The sequence below is a fragment of the Cricetulus griseus genome (genome assembly GCF_003668045.3).
Source record: "Cricetulus griseus strain 17A/GY chromosome 1 unlocalized genomic scaffold, alternate assembly CriGri-PICRH-1.0 chr1_1, whole genome shotgun sequence".
NCBI lineage: Eukaryota > Metazoa > Chordata > Mammalia > Rodentia > Cricetidae > Cricetulus > Cricetulus griseus.
In genome coordinates, this window is record NW_023276807.1 from 60,265,113 (window position 1) to 60,278,906 (window position 13,794).

A 13,794-nucleotide genomic window follows, 5' to 3' on the forward strand; every position below is an offset into this window, starting at 1 on the left:
TTCTTACCAGAAAGGGACACTGAGGCTGAGGGAGAATAAAGTCACAGAGCTAGTGACAGAGCCAGAGTGGGAGCTCCAGTCAGTGTGTCCCAGCACCCTTCCTCTGTACCACTATCTGCATTTCTGGCGAGGATAAAAGAGGTTTTCACCAAGTCCTTCTCAAGATTTACTCAAGGGGAGATGAAGAATGGGAGAAAAAGAGAAGTCTACAGTGCAAAGAACCTTGGGAAAACCTCAACGTCTATGGGCCCCTCGCCTCTGCAAACTTTCCGGTTGTTCATCTGCAACAGGCTAATGTCTCATGAGATTCCTCAGCGGCCAGGGGAAGAGCTGAGGAGTGAGCCTTTCTCCAAGGAAGGGAAGCCAACCTGCCTGTTTGGCGCTAACCCTGGCATCATTAGCACTGCCTGAGAATTTGGAAGCCTCCCTTCATGCCCTGCCATTGGGATGTGAGTTGGCTAACAAGTTTGACAATGCTTTCTTTATTCCTGACTTCCATAGGCAGAAGGCTAGCAGGCATGTCTGCTTAGAATAACACCTACCCCAAATATGCCACACACACACACACACACACACACACACACACACACACTTGTACTACCCTTTCTCCAACAACCTGCTGGCCAAACACCAGGGCTTACCACAGGCCCACCTCCCCACAAAGGACCTTGAGCTGTGCCTTTTAGCACTGACAACTAGAACTTCAAGCCAAGGCAGCCAAGCAAGGAGAGCAAATAAATAATTACTTGATAAATGTACGGAAAACAAGAGAGCCAGATGTGGCTGCAACAGCATTCTGGCCACAGCAGCCGGCTGTGCCTTTGCCTCTGTGTATAAACTCATTCTACATTCCTGGCCTGTTTGGCCACCTCCATCCCAAGAGTCACCCTCAGGCTCCCTATTAAGCAAGGCAGAAGGGGCTGCCAGCACCCACACTGCCCTTCTGTTAGACGTCAGAAACAGCCAGCATCGCCTTCTTTGCTCCCTCTCCATCATGCTGTGCCGAGCTCCAGGTTTCCTCCCCAAGTTGGCCTTTGCAAACCATCCCACCCTTTAATACACTGTTCCACTACTCTCTTGCCCTCTCTCAGCCCAAGGCATTTCTGACCGCTAACTCCTTCCAGCATTTTCAACCCTAGAGCTTGGCTTTATCCACTTGTGCCAGGTCAGATTTATCACTTAGACCCTCCATCCCCATACAGAGACCACAGCTGCTCCTCCTTGCCACCTGGCACACAATGAGTTAGCTTGCCAGGAAGGGAACATGTGTCCTTTGACAATAAAGTCAGACAAGCAGAAATCACTCCCAGTGGGCTGGCAGTGGCTGGCTCTTTCTGGACGAGCTGTTCCAAAGCTGCAGTTAACATATACCGGAGGCCCAGAGACCCCCAACCAGACCTGGCACCTGCCGGAGCAGATACAAGTGAAACCTCAGAAGTCAAACCGACCAGTTTGTGTTGTGTTGAGGTAAATTCCAATGACATAGGAAAGAGGAATTAAGAAGGAGGCTTTGCTGTACATACTGAACCAGTTAGGAACTTCCACAAACAAGCCTCAATCTTCTCCACATTGAAGTTATTTTTATAGTATAGTACATGACTCCAAAAAGAAAAAAAAAATTCACCGTTTGTGTGATTGCAACTGCTGGCAGGGCCTATCTGAAGCCTCCAGCATGTGGGTTTGCTTACATGAGCTCAAATTTTTAACTCTGTTTTGTTGTAATTTTACATTTTATGTGGATGCCTTCTTTCTTTGGGACTATTTTTCAATATTCAGAAGTTCCTGTATGGAGAAATGAGTTCCAAAAACTTCCAGAGAAGGAAAATTAAAAGAAAAGCATGAGCAGCTTGAGTCTGAAGTATGCCCATCCCCCACTGTGTTCTGCTGGTGGCAGCTGGCAAGAGGTAGATCAGACATGTTAAGCCTACTCTCTGTTGCTATAACAAAATATCAGAGATAATTAACTTAAAAAAAAAGACTGTCTTAGGGTTTCTATTGCTGCAATAAAACACCATGACCAATAAGCAAGTTGGGGAGGAAAGGGTTTATTCGGCTTATACTTCAGATCACTGTTCATCATCCAAGGAAATTAGGACAGGAACACAAACAGGGCAGGAACCTGGAGGCAGTGGCTGATGCAGTGGCCATGGAAGGGTGCTGCTTACTGGCTTGTTCATCATGGCTTGCTCAGCCATGAACTCAGGATCACCAGCCCAGGGGGATCCCACCATGGGCTGGGCCCTCCCCCATCAATCACTAATTAAGAATGTGTCCTACAGGCTTGCCCATCGCCCTATCTTACTGAGGCATTTTCTCAACTGAGACTTCCCCCTCTCCAGTGACTTTGACTTGTGTTGGGTTGACACAAGAGTAGCCAGCACAAAAAGGAAAGATTTTTGAAGGTTTTGGTCTATGGTCAGCCAACACCCTGATTTGGAGAGGAGGGTATTACAGCAGGGAGAATGCCAGGGAGCCTACTGCTCACCTTACAGCTGGAAATTGAAAGAAAGAAAAAGGAGGGAGGGGAGAAGGAAAAGAGAAAAAGCCCTGGTTCCCTCTGTGTTTGTGTTCCCAATGGCATCAAACCTCTCTATTAGGCCCTTTCTTAAAGTTCCCACTAGCTCACAATAGTGCCACCCTGAGAACTAAGCCTTCAGCATGCAGTCTCCTTTATTAGAACATCCAAGGTGCAAACTACAGTAAGAACCCAGATCCCTGAGCTCTTAGGCAGGTGACTGGCTTTCTGGAGAAAGGCTGATGCCTATGAAGTGTCCATTTGCAGAGTTCCATGTTAATGCATGAATACACCATGTAATGCTGAACACTTCTATCTCCTCACCATTTCCTTATGGTAAAAACACCATAATCCCTTCCTCTGGGTCTTGGAAGCATGCAGCCAAAAATTTAAGGAACCTGTTCATTCATTCGGGAGATGGCTTAGTTGTCAGACATGTCCGTCATGCAAAGGAATAAGACTAGTAAGCAGTGATGGTGGGAAGTCTGGCAGGCCTGGCCACTTCTCCACTGCTTCCCCAAAGCCCACAGTTCAAGCCTAACAACAATTCTGTTGCAAAAAAAGAAAACAAAATGGAGACGGCTCTTCCATTTCCTGGGGACGAACCAAGTTGCCCTTTGAGGGGAACCTGCTAGCATAGCACCAACAATGCAATGGTCCTGGGGAGACCAGCTGATGGGCCGTGGACAACATTCTGTACAGAGTCCAACCAGAGCTTAGCCTTAATTACAGAGTAGACTGGCCCCCACTTTAATATGACCACATAATTTAACTCTGCCTCGGCTTAATATTGGCATGTCATGACAAGCACATGCAAAGGTATTAGAATAATTACCTCCTGCAATTGTGTTGTATCACAGGAGAGTCATTTTCACAGGATACAGAGAGAATTAGGCTCTCGAATATCACCCCACACCTTCCCACCTCAAAAACCTATCTCTGGAAACAGAGCAACGCTCCCTCCAGCATGGGCATCCAAATAGTCCCTCAGCCACTTGCTGTGGCCTCAGGAATTGTAATGTGATTGTTTTCCAAGCAGCGAAGGAATAAGCCATACGAGTAACTGCTGGTTCTGCACATTCTAGATCAAGCTACCAAGGACATAATCCCTAACAGCAGAACGGCTCATGGTCCTAATAAGATTCTCTGAAACAAAACAATATTCCTGGGTCCCATATCCAGTCACCTGCCTTTGCCTCTTTGAGTCAGAACTTGTACAGATCTTACCCCAAGCATTTCAATTTCTGTGAGACAATACAAGTGATGACACTTTGTTTATTCATTCATTTGCATGTTTGCAGCAGTAGAGATTGAACACAGAGCTTCGTGTATGCTGAGCAAGTATGCTGTCACCAAGTTAGGTGCTCAGCTTTGTGAAAGCCCTTTGTGAAGTTTTAACAAATGGACCAGTGTGATGACTAATCCTGGAAAATTGCTTGCCTTGCAAACCTGGTAGCCTGAGTTTGATCCTCAGAACATAAATAAAGCTGGAAGGAGAAAACCAATTCCACAGATTTGTTCTCTGACCTCCACATGGGCACTGCAGGCGCAACATGCTTACTCATATGTACATCATGTGAACACACATACACACACAAATAATAGTATTAATGATGATAATTAAATATTGAAATCTAAGCTTAAACAAATATCAGAGACTTTTGTATGCTCTGATAGTTCATCTTTATTGTCAACTTGACTAATGTAGAATCACATAGGAGAGTAGTAAAACATACCTCAGGTATATCTGTGAGGAAACTTCTAGAAAGGCTTGACTAAAGATGGAAAACACATCCTGAAAGTAGCATCATCCCATGGGTTGGAGACTGGAATAGAATAAAAAGGGAGAAGGAAAAGGTCCTTGACACCAGAACCCCACTTTTGTACACCCTGCTTACCAAGATGCCAAGACCAGCCGCTGCCATACCCATCCATTACCATGGTCTGTGCAAGCAATAGGGAGCAGGGCAGGGCAGGGCCTAGCTGAATTTTCTATTGCTGTGATGAAACAGCATAACTAAAAAAGAAAGTTGTGGATGAAAGGGTGTGTTTTGGCTAACACTTCCACATTATACTCCATTGCTAAAGGAAATCAGGACAGAAACTCAAGTAGGACTAGAACCTGGAGGCAGGGGTTGATGCAGAAGCTATAGAGGGGTGCTGTTTACTGGCTTTCTCATCACGGCTTGGTAAGTCTGCTTTCTTATAGAACCCAGAACCACCAGCCCAGGAATGGAAACACCCACAATAGGCTGGGCCCTCCCCCATCAATCACTAATTAAGACAATGTCCTACAGTTGGATCTTATGAAGGCATTTCTCAGTTGAGTTCCCTCCTCTCAGATGACTCTAGTTTGTGGCAAGTTGACATAGAACTAGCCAATACAGCAAGCAACCATGGACTACTAAAGACTTCAAAACCAGGAACCGGAGTAAACCCTTCTTTCTTAGGTTGTTCCTGCCAGGTGTGTTATGGAAGTAAGAAAAGTAAGCAATGGGCACCAGAATCAGAACAAAGTTCACAATGACCTAGGTGTGGAAAGACATGGGAGGGCTGATCTCAAGCCCAGAATCCACAGCTCTATCCTACACTGATTGGAGTCTTTTTTCTTTATGTCCAGATGCCAGCATCTGGGAGGAGCTTGCAGAGCATCACACCCTCTGGTAGGGTTCAAGGAACAGTATCTTCACCAAGGTTGGTAGAGACACGTTTCTTATCAAAGTTCCTTGGTATCTTGAATTTTCAAAGTGACTACTGTATGTATACCCCCACCCCTCAGGAAAGTAATGGGAATTGCGGAATTGTTTCAGTCAAACTGGGCTGCTTGAACCCAGTAAGGTGATGGGACTCCAGGTAGGGCTAACGGTACCACTTAGTCCCTTTAGACATGATGCCTGACCCTAGCAATGGACAGTTGTTGAACAGCAGCTTTTAAAGTCCTCCTTAGTCCTCACAGACTCAAACATAGGCTGATCTTATTCAACACAAATGAGGGCCAAGTACACTGAATCCGATGCCTGCCCCCAACAAGGCTGGCTCACAATCCTAGATGCCTGCGAAGGAAGGAGAGACCAAGTCTCCTTCTAGAAGGACCATTCTGTACACCAAGAGATTATAGCGTAAATTCAGTCTCATCTTCCAAATCTTTCTGCAGCCAGTTACCAACTGACTGTGGACTGGGAATGGAAACTATCCAAAACTCAGGGATACTGCTGGGCAGCAGCTCTCAAGTGATAGTCACTTCTAGATACCTCAATCTTCAAGCTATATATTGTGCAGAGCTCATACTGATAGGGAACTCAACAGAATTTTTTTATTTTATTTTATTTTATTTATTGGTTTATTTGAGACAGGGTTTTTCTTCCTGGGAGTTTGTCCTGGAACTTGCTTTTGTAGACCAGGCTGGCCTCAAACTCACAGATACCCGCCTGCCTCTGCCTGCCAAGTGCTGGGATTAAAGGCATGAGCCACCAACTTAAAGATTTATTATGTACAGTTTTCTGTCTGCATGTATCCCTCCAGGCCAAAAGAGGGCACCAGATCTCACTACAGATGGTTGTGAGCCACCATATGGTTGCTGGGAATTGAACTCAGGACTTCTGGAAGAGCAGTCAGTGCTCTTAACCTCTGAGCCATCTCTCCATCCCCAACTCAACAGAATTTTAAGCCAAGACTTTCTTACAATGGACAAATTGAGTCATTAAAGCCCAGAAATACTGTGTAGCTATTTCCCCTATTAGGAATTGGAATACATGTATTTATATGTATTCAACAATTAAAGGTCATATCACTTTTCTAGAGGGCACAAAGATATCCACGCCACAGCAAACATCTGAAAATGTAAACATGTGATTGACACACACTCCTTTTTAACTCACCTATTCAATCCATACAGAAGGAAGATGGGTCTTGGAAAATAATAGTAGATTATCATGAACCTAATTAAATGGCAATTCTAATATTTTTTCATTGATGGAATAAAGTTAACCTGCCCCCACAGAGTCTCTATATAGCTATTTTTGTGTATGTGTGGTATAGGGGGTTGAACCTGGGGGCTTTTGCATGCTAAGTAAACAGGATGCCTTTAAACAATAGAAAGCTCTCTCACAATTGGGGAAGGTAGACCTCTACACCCAGCAGCATTACACTCTCAGAGACCCATGGGAGGATACTTTCTTGCCCCTCCTATCCAGCAAGCCTTGTTTCCTGGACCTCCAGACATATCACTCTGTTCTCTATTACCTTTATCATCTGCTACTCTCTCTTCTGTGTCCCCCGTATGTCATTTTATTTGTGAGCCCTTGTGGTAAACTGTGGTGTAAGGTAGAACCTTGTTAGAGAAAGTAGACCATTGGGACCTTGGTCCTTTCCTCTTTCTCTCCCTCTCTTTTGTCTCTTCACCACTGTGAGGTGATAAGCTTTGCTCAACCATGATGCCTCTCCACAAACCCCAAGACAATGCTGCCAACTGACCATGGACTGAAACCTCTGGAGCCATAGTCCAAAGTAGCTCTTCCCTATAAGTTAATTTCCATGTGTATTGTTGTGGTCACATACTTTACACACTTCACTTAAATAAAGTCACATTCTGACATTAATTGGTAAAGGAGCAGAGGGTGATGTTTAAGATACTTAGAGATTTGTGAACAACATGACTGCCGAAGTGGTAGCAATATGGTCTGAGAAGGAGAGAGGTAAAGTCACTAGAGCTACCTGGATATGCACTAAATGGGAAGACACATGACCTTTGTGGGTATTCTTGACTGAGAAGGGGCTTCCTTACGTGGTTAGAATAGCTCTCCTCTGGATAAAATGAGTTGGTCTTACTCCCCCAAACCTCAGTCCTTACTCAGTGTGCTCAAGAGCAAAGTTCCCTTGGAAGCACGGACAGAAGATTTTTTATAGCCTTAGTGTGGAACCATAGCAACTGGAAGCCCACCATGGGTGGTTGAGTTGTGTTCCCTCTGCCCACAATGGATGCCAGCAGCAAGCTCTCAGTATGGCATTACTCCCTGGGGGCTCAGTCACTTCAGGCATGGAAAGGGCAACAAGTTTGCTTTCAATGAATTACTCCACAGTTCTGTTGTCTCCACCATCAGCACACTTTGCCTTACTGGTTGTCACCGTATGCATTGCGTTTTATTGCAAGTGATGGCTAATTGTGGCTGTCAACTTGACTAGGTTGAATGGCATTTACAAAATGGGTAAAGTAAAGATTGGTGTTTCTAAAAAGACTGTTTTGGGAATCAGCAAAGAAGTGAGAAGCGTAGGCTAGGAGCCAGACTATAATGAAAGAAGGAGTAGAGCTGGCGAGAGTGCCCAGTGGTTATGAGCACTTGCTGCTCTTGCGAAGGACCCAGGTTCAGGTTCTCAGCACCCACATGAAGGCTCAAAAACACCTGTAATTCCAACTCCAGGGGATCTGGTGCCTAACTGGCCTCTAGGGACCTATGCATACCTGCGATACACAAGTAGACAAGTAGGCACACATAAAATAGGGAAGGGAGGAGAAAGAGAAAGAGGATAAGAAAAGAAAAAAAGAAAAAGAAAAGGCAGACATTCATAGACACAGACCTGACCCTTACTGGGCAGCTGAGTTTCTTTGTGAATTTCACCTGTGGACATCAGACTCCAGTCTCATCAGTCTTTGAACATGGCCTTGCATCAGCATCTTTAAGATTACTTCCAGGCTTTCTAGGCTTTGCAGTGGGAATGCAATATCAGTCATCTTGCCTCATCTGGGCTTCCAGCTTCTTAAACTGAGCAGTTACTGGTTCCCTAGATCTCCAGCCTACAGGATTGGGCAGATGGTCAGAGCAAGCTGCAGCTGGCACACATGGCTTCTAGTTTACCTGCATGGGTCTGGTGTCCTTACCTCCCCTGTATCATAGACATTGTCTCAGGGCTGAAACCTGCCTGCTGGCTTGAGGCTGTAGTATGAGGTAGAGAAGCAACGGTCTTCCTCAGACCTGCTAACCAATGCTTATAAGTGCTTAGCATCACACCACCACCGCACAGAGCTCATTGCACACCCTGACAATCCCAGCCCCTCTAACAGATGCTGGCTGTTATTTTGCTGCTGACCCTTGACCTGTCAGCCCAAATAGGCACAACAGGCTGTACTGGCCACTGGTCCTGCTGGAAGCTGTGGTTGGTACCAAACCGGCAAACATCAGTAAGTTGGATCTGAAACAGTGTGGTCCACAATATATTCATGCCAAAACTTGTTTGCTAATGTTACCCCCCTTGGCTAAGATCTTTAGGTGTACCTAAGAATGTTTCGTTATGAACCAATTGAATTTTCCCCATGCTATGCGACTAGCAAATAATCAGAGTTGCTCATCAGTCCCAGAAAGCCAAAACTCCTATCCCACTGTGAAACAAAACCAACCAAAAGCAGAGAAAGTTGGCCTGTAGTTCAAAGGTCACAAAAGAAAAATAATTGTCACATCTTTAAATTTCCCTTAGAAATGACAGGGAATCCTGGTGATCTGCTGGTGAAGATTCATGACAAATGTCTCATATGTGTGACATGAAGCAAAAGTCAGAGTCCTTGGGGGAAAAAAATGGACTATCAAGGGGAATCCGTGGGAGGTCAGTGCGGGTAGATATAAGCAAGGGATAAAACAATGAGTATGGAACTGCCACAATGAATCCAACTAAAAATTAAAAATATAGATTTTACTATCATTATGTCTATGGTTCTAAATAAATGGACTCACCATCCTTGGATTGGTTTTTATCTTTAAATTAAGGAAAGGTCACCAAGCCCAGAGAGTTTCTAGGGAGAGATGTCATGTGTCCATCACGGATTAGATGACAAATGGAAGCCTGAGCAACCTGAAAACCATGTAACCAGAGCTTCACCCATCATGCCTACATGGTCATCAACAGCACTTGGCTTGAATGAAAAACAACCTTTTTAAGTTCAACTTGCAAAATGATGAGATCTGTCCATCAACATAGCTAGAACCAACTGTTCACAACTTTCAAGTTCCATATTTATAACCAAGGCCTCAATTTCTTTCTTTAAAATTTTACTTTTTGCTTATATTTGTCTTTAAAAATGATGCCATTTTTAGATTTTTTTAAAGATATTTAGGTTAGATGTTTTCCTTATCTTATGAGTGAAGAATTGGAATTTTAAGATAAAAGAGAGAAAGAGGGAGGGAATGATATCACACTGGCTATGACCAAGTACAACTAGTAGACCCCATCAAAGGGTCCCAACTGGTCACCACAGGACTGTTGAACTTGAGAAAATTTGACTGGGGTCACACTAGCTACATTCTAAACCTAGAGTCATGCAAGTTAAGGTTACCATTCTTGACCCATAGGGGAGTAAAGGAGTGCAAGCTGTGAGTGGTTTCTCAAGAGAACTTGGTTTACATAGATCTTCACCATTCCTTTTTTTCAACACTATGGCCCAACCCAGGAGTATGCAGGTCTTGGTCAAATACAAGGGAGCCTCAGCATTCTACTGGAGACAGCTGATTTCAGAACTCTGTGTCTGGGGTCCCTGTAACACTTTCTGGCTGGCTAGTAGAAAGTACAAGGCTGTACCCTGGCACACTTGCCAGGAAAGAGCAAGAGCCCAGCCACACTAGTTGGTTTTGGAAGAGCTTCTTGTAGCCAGAATATATGCCTTCAGAGGGAGAGCAAGAGAGGGAAAGGCTAGGGGTGAGAATGAGAAAGTGGCAATTGACTTGGTCTTTTACCATGCAAATAATGATCTATTCCACTAAAAACTGTGTTACCATAGAAAATTTAGAGGTACAATGGCCTTAGAAATTTTGTTTGTTTGTTTTTGTTTTTTGAGACAGGATTTCTCTGTGTAGCTTTGGAGCCTGTCCTGGAACTCTTATAGACTAGGCTGGCTTCAAACTCAGAGAAATCCACCTTCTTCTACCTTCTGAGTGTTGGGATTAAAGGCATGGGCCACCACCACCAGGCGTGGACTTAGAAATTTAAAGAAGAAACCTACTAACTCCCAAGGTCTCTCCTTCCCCCAGAGAACCTTTGAGACATTTTGGGTTCTCCTTTTCATGTCTTCTCCTTGGTATAAGTTGTGTTTTTAAATAAAGTCAGACGATGTGTTATGTTTATCAGTCCGATTTATTCTCTGAGCATTTTATAATAAACTTACTTTGCTCAAATGCTCATTCCAAGCACTACATAGCTGAGTGATTCTTTTTTGGACATTTGGGCAATTTGTACTGTCTCATTGTGATAATAATACCATGATAGCCATGGACAAGTGTCACTCTCTGGAGCTCAGCTAGCTCAGTCAACAGAGCATGAGACTCTTGAACAAAACTCTTTGATCACATTTTGGATTTGCTGTTGTTGATTTTTTTTTTCTATAGCGTCTTTAAATGTGAAATATTGTGATAAATGATATAAACATCTTAAAGAAAATTCTTATTAATGAATTACTTGCAGAAATATTGGACATATTTTTGGTTCTATCCACAGTGTGTTGGCAAAGCACTGCAAAAACAAGCCCATGTTTTAAAGTATTTTTCCGATTAATGGGAGGAAAAGGCATCTGGTAATTTTGGCTCATGTTTCTTGGCTGACAGCTCTGTTGGCCACTCAGGTCTCCTGGTAATGAGCTGTTTCTCATTTTAGTTGGTCATTTTTCAGTTGAGATATTAGCATTTTTATTAACTTGATACAATTAAAGCTGTGTATTCTTTGCCACGGTTTAATTTCAGTTTACGGTTTTATCAGGAGGGGATTTTTAAAGTACAGGTGTTTGGAGTTTTGTTCATTTGTGTTTTATAGTTAAATATAAAGACAGTTGCCTTTGTAATATACATGTCTTCTGGGTTGATAAGGCTCTCCTATCTAAGATTATCTCAGTTCACTCTCATATTTTCCTTTAGATAATTAAGAAAACATAAAAATCACAACATATCAGAATTTAAGATTTATCAAATTCCTTCATTTTATGAGACTCAGGCTTAAAAGAGTAAACCCAAAAGCCAGCACACATAGCTAAACTAAAGCTTTGGAGTTTTTTTGGGTGTTTTTTGTTTGCTTGTTTGTTTTTAAGACTGGTCTTCTCTGTGTAGCTTTGGAGCCTATCCTGGCACTTGCTCTGTCAACCAGGCTGGCCTCGAACTCACAGAGATCTGCCTGCCTCTGCCTCCCGAGTGCTGGGATTAAAGGCGTGCGCCACCAACGCGCAGCTAAAGCTTTGGTTTTTTATGAAGGGTATAATTACCATATAATAAAATATTAATTCTTAAGCATTTTCATTTCATAGGTTTGAGCAATCACATACAGTCTTCTAAGTACCCCTAACCCAAACAAGGTGATACAACATTTCACCAGCCTCACAAAACACCATCTCATGTTTGCTTATGCTTAAGTAGAATCAGAAAATACATTTTTGTGATTTCATTCATTCCTTGGCATAGTACATTTGAGATTTGATCATGATGTGTGCATAGGTAGTTCATTCATTTTCATTGTTGATTAATATTCTGCTGTACGACTGTATTGTGATATGTTATCTATTGTCCCTATTAGGGATATTTGGATCATTTCTTCTTTGAGGCTAGTTTGAAAATGACTCATATGACTATTCTCAAAGAAGTATTTATATGAATATATGGTTTCATTTCTTTGGAAGTAGAATGGTTAGCCAATTGAGAGATGTACATTTGACTATAACAACTAGATTTTAATCTCACTATCTGACACTAAGAACCATGTCCCTAACCTCTGTACCACACTGTCCCTTATAGACCCAGGCATCATTTTCATCCCACACATTCTTTTTCTTTTTCTTGCTCTGGAAGTCTGACCAAGTTCTTTAACTTAGCTTTGTTTCTTTATTTACAGGGTTGTCATGAAAATTAAGAGAAGGTGCTCTTGTCCACACCCAACATTATAGAAGAGAATGTGCTCATAATTACTTTGTCAAACCCTGGATTCAGAAAGTCACTGCCTTGAAACTATCCAGGAGGCCAACATCTCCCAGTCCCTATAAGGCTTGGGCCACCCTTTAAGGTTACTGATGGCAAAAATCTGCTCCTATCTACAATCTGAGCTGGACATGACATCTGGCTGCCTAAGCATCTACATCTGTGACCTCAAAAGTCCTGACTATCTCTGAAGTTCTTCTTTCTCAACTGTTGCTGGGCCCAGCATATACCACTATCCTATTTGATGTCTGGCATCAGCCTGTCCATCCTCTCCTTGGGTGTCAACCAAACTGGCTAAGACTCCATTAATAGAGCCACTCCCTGATGCCACAGCCTGCATACAATTTAAGGCGTGGCCTGGGAGTGATGCTGGGGCTGAATCGAGGAACATTTTTCCAACCTTGAATAGTATGAGCACATGTGTATATAATTGTGTGGAAAATATTAAATACAGGATGGAGGCTGACTGACTTGGGACCAAATTATGTGGATGAATTGTCTATAGAGGAGCCATAACTGGATTGATCAAGGCAGGAATTGGGGGGGGGGGATTTACCCATTCAACATTTACCAGAGCTACTGTGTCAAACTGTATTAGAAGCACCGTGGGTACACTTGTTCACAGACAAACCCTTGTATCACTTGAGTTCTTATTGCTCTGCAGCCCTGAGGCAAAAGAGCTCATTTTCCAACAGTCCAAACAACAACTGGCCAGGGCCCAGGTACAGGCTGTGACTGTGTGACAGGTGATGTCAGGTACACCAACAAGGCCCAAAGTCTGCGGTCCGCTACCTGGAGTCATAGGACAAGAAAAGAAGAAGAAGAAGGAAAAAAAAGGAGGAGGAGAAGGAGGAGGAAGAGGAGGAGAGGAGGAGGAGGAGGAGGAGGAGGAGGAGGAGGAGGAGGAGGAGGAGGAGAAGAAGAAGAAGAAGAAGAAGAAGAAGAAGAAGAAGAAGAAGAAGAAGAAGAAGAAGAAGAAGAAGAAGAAGAAATCTTGCTCTTTGTCCAATTCCAGGGCACAGCCCAAAGTCTGTAAAACGGACAGCATGCTCCCTGCCCCCAAGGAGTTCACAAATGAGTTCTGACAGCCATTCATCCGGTGGCTCATTCAGCAAGCACTCCCTGAATGGGCGTGTGGAAATCGCAGTAGCTAGCTTTTCATCCTAGCAAGCTGGTGCAAATGGGATGCCCAGCCTCGGCAAGAGCAGAGCAGGAGGAGGCCTGGTGCATAGCCAAGACGCCCTGCCTAGGCTGGCCTAGATAAACCGAGAGAGTTACGACCACACTTGTCTCTTCTTCAGCACAAGTCCTGTACTATCTTTCCTTCAAACAGTGTTAATTCCC